Here is a 5,606-nt window from a genome sequence, read left to right on the forward strand (position 1 = left end):
TCACCTTGTAGGACCTCATCCCGTTTTTTACCTAAATCGTTGGTGCCAACGTGCACCACGACAACTGGCTGCTCACCCTCCCCCTTCAGAATGTCCTGCAGCCGCTCAGAGATATCCCTGACCCTTGCACCAGGGAGGCAGCATACCATCCTGGAGTCTCGTTTGCGGCCGCAGAAACGCCTATCTATTCCCCTTACAATTGAATCCCCTATCACTATAGCCCTTCCACTCTTTTTCCTCCCCTCTTTTGCCGCAGAGCCACCCACGGTGCCATGAACTTGGCTGCTGCTGCCTTCCCCTGATGAGGCATCTCCCCCAACAGTATCCAAAATGGCATATCTGTTTAGGAGGGAGATGACCGCAGGGGACTCCTGCATTACCTGCCTACTGCTACGCTGGCTAGTGGCCACCCGTTTCCTTGCTGTCCGCTTATCTTTTACTTGTGGTGTGGCCAACTCGCTATACGTGTTATCCACGACCTTCTCAGCCTCGTGGATGCTCCAGAATGAGTCCAACCGCAGCTCCAACCGTTCAATGCGGTTTGCCAGGAGCTGCAGCTGGACACACTTCCTGCACACGTAGTCATCAGGGACACCGACAATATCCCTGATCTCCCACATGTTGCGGGATGAGCAATCCACGGGGCCGATCTCATCTGACATGTCTTACCCCCAAATTAAATTAAATCCCTCTTAATCCTTTAAACTGTACCTTTACTAAAAAGCACTGAACCCTTAACTCACTGAACCCGTAACTTCCTGAACCCTGAACTCACCGAACCCTTAACTCACTGAACCCTTAACTTCCTGAACCCTGAACTCACCGAACCCTTAACTAAAAGTACGAATAAAAAGCAGAATTACAACGCCCAATCAGCTGCTTCCTCTAGTCCGCTTCCACCAATCAGCGGCTTCCTCCAGAACACTTCTTTTAAAGTGTGTGGGAACGTTTTTATCCCCCGCTCCAACCGCCTCCAACCGCCTCCAACCGCCTCCAACCGCCTCCAACCGCCTCCAACCGCTTCTGGGTGAACAAAGCCCCGCGCTGGGTTTTTAAACCTACCACCCGGACGCTGCTCCAACCGCCTCCAACCGCTTCCAACCGCTTCTGGGTGAACAAAGCCCCGCGCTGGGTTTTTAAACCTACCACCCGGACGCTGCTCCAACCGCCTCCAACCGCTTCTGGGTGAACAAAGCCCCGCGCTGGGTTTTTAAACCTACCGCCCGGACGCTGCTCCAACCGCCTCCAACCGCTTCTGGGTGAACAAAGCCCCGCGCTGGGTTTTTAAACCTACCGCCCGGACGCTGCTCCAACCGCCTCCAACCGCTTCTGGGTGAACAAAGCCCCGCGCTGGGTTTTTAAACCTACCGCCCGGACGCTGCTCCAACCGCCTCCAACCGCTTCCAACCGCTTCTGGGTGAACAAATCCCCGCGCTGGGTTTTTAAACCTACCGCCCGGACGCTGCTCCAACCGCCTCCAACCGCTTCTGGGCCTCTGGGTGAACAAAGCCCCGCGCTGGGTTTTTAAACCTACCGCCCGGACGCTGCTCCAACCGCCTCCAACCGCTTCCAACCGCTTCTGGGTGAACAAAGCCCCGTGCTGGGTTTTTAAACCTACCGCCCGGACGCTGCTCCAACCGCCTCTGGGCCTCTGGGTTTTTAAACCTACCGCCCGGACGCTGCTCCAACCGCCTCCAACCGCTTCTGGGCCTCTGGGTGAACAAAGCCCCACGCTGGGTTTTTAAACCTACCGCCCGGACGCTGCTCCAACCGCCTCCAACCGCTTCTGGGCCTCTGGGTGAACAAAGCCCCGCGCTGGGTTTTTAAACCTACCGCCCGGACGCTGCTCCAACCGCCTCCAACCGCTTCTGGGCCTCTGGGTGAACAAAGCCCCGCGCTGGGTTTTTAAACCTACCGCCCGGACGCTGCTCCAACCGCCTCCAACCGCTTCTGGGCCTCTGGGTCCGTGTGTCTGTCCAAGTGTCCTGGAAACATGATTACTGTACCTGTGGGCACACTGGAGGAGTTGCCAGTACAGACTGATCAGATGTCAATAGTCAATAGTCGTTTATTTGTCACATACACATAAATGTGTAGTGAAATGAAACATTACCCGCAGTTGAAACACTAAGACCAATAAGAATATCAATAAAAATGCAATAACACATACAATCATACACTAACACCAAACAAAAGAAACATCCATCACAGTGAGTCTCCTCCAGTCCCTTCTCACTGTGATGGAAGGCCAAAATGTCTTTTCTCTTCCCTGCCGTCTTCTCCCGAGGTCAGGCTGTTGAACTTGCCACGTCGGGGGCGTGAGCAGTGGGCCAGCATCGAGGGGCCGAGTGGTCTGCAGCTATTCCCCATTTTCACGTTTCTCTCCCAATGAGTACACCATCTCACCACACACTCAGCTTGTTCCTCTTTCTAAGCACCTGTTTCCTCAGTTTCTATGGCGACCGAGACTCCTGGACTGTTTGTGTCAATGTTTGTCAGAGATTTCTTGTCTGTATAATATTTACTGTGTTCCCAGATCAAACTTCTAATTAAACGCAGCAAACTTGCTCTAACTCCACAACAGATGTAGACATTTCCCATTGTAATGCCAACGATCTGACATTACTGACTCATTTGGGGGTTTCATTAAAACTCACACATGGCTTCATAGTGCCCTGGAGGCACATGTGTGCGTGCTGTTGTTGTTAATCTGTGCATGTGTAAGATATTATGTGTGTTCTGTGCTATTGTGTGTCCTTATATGTATGTGATATTGTGCGTGTACATGTATCTGTGAGTGCGTTTTATATTATGTGTGTACTATTGTGTCTGTGATAATATATGTGTGAGTGATATATTGTGTGCATGTCTGTGATAGTATGTGTGTAATTTTGTCTGCATGTATGTGATAGTGTGTCAGATATTGCGTGTGTCTGTGATATTGTGTGTGAGTGGTATTGTGTGTGTTTTTGTGTCTGTTATATTGTGTGTGGGTGTGGTATTGTGTGTGAGTGGTATTGTGTGTGATATTGTGTGTGTTTTTGTGTTATATTGTGTGTGTGTTTTTGTGTGTTATATTGTGTGTGGTATTGTGTGTGTGTGATATTGTGTGTGTGTGATATTGTGTGTTTTTGTGTCTGTTATATTGTGTGTCTGTGTGGTATTGTGTGTGTGTTTTTGTGTGTCATATTGTGCATGTCTGTGATATGTGTGTGTGGTATTGTGTGTGTGTTTTAGTGTCTGTCATATTGTGTGCATGTCTGTGATATGTGTGTACATGTATCAGTGTCCTGCGCCAAGCCAGATCTCCAGGGGTCAGGGTAGCAGTTGCCCGACGGACAGGCGAGTGGGCCGATGGAACAGGGGGCTCGACACGGAGGGGAGGGGGTGGGAGGTGTCCCTGGAGGCGGGGTAGGGACAGGCCGCGAACAGCGGCACCACCTGCAGATCACCGGCAGTCGCTGCGGCTCCGGGCGGGAGGGTGAGCGCCCCCCCCGGGGGGGAGGAGGAGGCCCCGGGGAGGAGGAGGAGGCCCCGGGGTGGAGGAGGAGGAGGCCCCGGGGGAGGAGGAGGCCCCGGGGAGGAGGAGGAGGAGGCCCCGGGGAGGAGGAGGAGGCCCCGGGGAGGAGGAGGAGGAGGCCCCGGGGAGGAGGAGGAGGAGGCCCCGGGGGAGGAGGAGGAGGAGGCCCCGGGGAGGAGGAGGAGGAGGCCCCGGGGGAGGAGGAGGAGGAGGCCCCGGGGAGGAGGCCCCGGGGAGGAGGAGGCCCCGGGGAGGAGGCCCCGGGGAGGAGGCCCCGGGGAGGAGGAGGAGGAGGAGGCCCCGGGGAGAGGAGGAGGAGGCCCCGGGGAGGAGGAGGAGGAGGCCCCGGGGAGGAGGAGGAGGAGGCCCCGGGGAGGAGGAGGAGGAGGCCCCGGGGAGGAGGAGGAGGAGGCCCCGGGGGAGGAGGAGGAGGAGGAGGCCCCGGGGAGGAGGAGGAGGCCCCGGGGAGGAGGAGGAGGAGGCCCCGGGGAGGAGGAGGAGGAGGCCCCGGGGGAGGAGGAGGAGGAGGCCCCGGGGAGGAGGAGGAGGAGGCCCCGGGGAGGAGGAGGAGGAGGCCGCCTCGGGGAGGAGGAGGAGGCCCCGCTCCACGTGGCGGCACCAACTCCCGGCCGGATTTCATCAGCCGCTGACGAGGCAGAGGCGGGACCGGGCCCGGGCCCGGGGGGGGTGGCAGATCCGGGGTGGGAGGAGACATGAGCCGGCCTGGGGATGAACCCTGGGGCCGGGGGAGGGGAGACGGAGGACGGTGTGACAGGGGCCGGGGTCTGGATCCAGTGGCCGGGCAGAGGGGGAGGGGGCAGGCCGGGGGAGGGGGGCACAGGGCGGGCCGGGGGTGGAGCTGAGGCCGGCGCCGCCCAGGAAGAGGCGGGGAGGCCGTGGGGATTCCCCGCCTCACTGCTACCGGTGGCCGTCCGGAGGGTCCGCGGCCCGGGTGAGGGTGAGGGGACAGGGTGAGGGGGGGGACAGGAGGTGAGGGGGGGGACAGGGTGAGGGGGGGAGGACAGGGTGAGGGGGGGGACAGGGTGAGGGGGGGGGACAGGGTGAGGGGGGGGACAGGGTGAGGGGGGGGACAGGGTGAGGGGGGGGACAGGGTGAGGGGGGGGGGACAGGGTGAGGGGGGGGGACAGGGTGAGGGGGGGACAGGGTGAGGGGGGGCGGACAGGGTGAGGGGGGGGGGGGGACAGGGTGAGGGGGGGGGGGGGACAGGGTGAGGGGGGGGGGGGGACAGGGTCGAGGGGGGGGACAGGGTGAGGGGGGGGACAGGGGTGAGGGGGGACAGGGTGAGGGGGGGGACAGGGTGAGGGGGGGGACAGGGTGAGAGGGGTGAGGGGGGGGACAGGGTGAGGGAGTGACAGGGTGAGGGGGGGACAGGGTGAGGGGAGGGACAGGGTGAGGGGGGACAGGGTGGGTGCTGGAGCTGCAGCAGCGATCAGCTTCTGCCACCCCCTCACCACCAACCTTCTTCCCCTCATCCAGACCCTCCTCTCCCCATCACCCAGACCCTCTCCCCGTCCCCTCTCTCCCTGCCCGATTCCCCTGACCCACTACCCCCCCTGACCCACTCCCCCTGACCCTCCTTCCCCCTGACCCCCCCCCTCACCCCGACCACCCTCACCCCGATCACCTCACCCCGACCACCCTCACCCCGACCCACTCCCACCCCGACCCACCCTCACTCACACCTCACCCTGACCACCCTCACCCTGACCACCCCCACCCCGACCACACCCTCACCCCGAACACCCTCCCACCCCGAACACCCTCCCACACCCGACCCCCTCTCACCCTGACCATCCTGCCCCTGACCCTCCTTTCTCCCCTCCCTCCCCTCCCCTCCCCTGTCTCCCCCTTCCCCGTCTCCCCCTCCCCGTCTCCCCCTCCCCGTCTCCCCTCCCCCGTCTCCCCCCTCCCCGTCTCCCCCCTCCCCGTTTCCCCCTCCCCTGTCTCCCCCACCCCTGTCTCTCCCTCCCCTGTCTAGGGGGAGTGTTTGCTAGTGCTGGTCGGGGAGGATTTAAACTAATGTGGCAGGGGGATGGGAGCTGGAGCAGAGAGACAGAGGGGGTGT

At 60.4% G+C, this 5,606-nt stretch overlaps 1 protein-coding gene across 4 annotated transcripts in view; it reads left to right on the forward strand.

Moving 5' to 3' along the window:
- Positions 1 to 4,329: 4,329 nt before the first annotated feature.
- aldh18a1 (aldehyde dehydrogenase 18 family, member A1) overlaps positions 4,330 to 5,606 on the forward strand; it is a 20,411-nt gene continuing 19,134 nt past the window's right edge. The window contains exon 1 of one of the 4 annotated variants that reach the window (XM_078413269.1): positions 4,330 to 4,472. The gene's annotated coding sequence lies outside the window, so the exon portion shown is untranslated. Of the gene's footprint in view, positions 4,492 to 5,606 lie in introns of all 4 variants that reach the window. The other 3 variants (XM_078413268.1, XM_078413267.1, XM_078413270.1) reach the window with 3 other exon arrangements.

Source organism: Rhinoraja longicauda, chromosome 16 (genome assembly GCF_053455715.1).
Source record: "Rhinoraja longicauda isolate Sanriku21f chromosome 16, sRhiLon1.1, whole genome shotgun sequence".
NCBI lineage: Eukaryota > Metazoa > Chordata > Chondrichthyes > Rajiformes > Arhynchobatidae > Rhinoraja > Rhinoraja longicauda.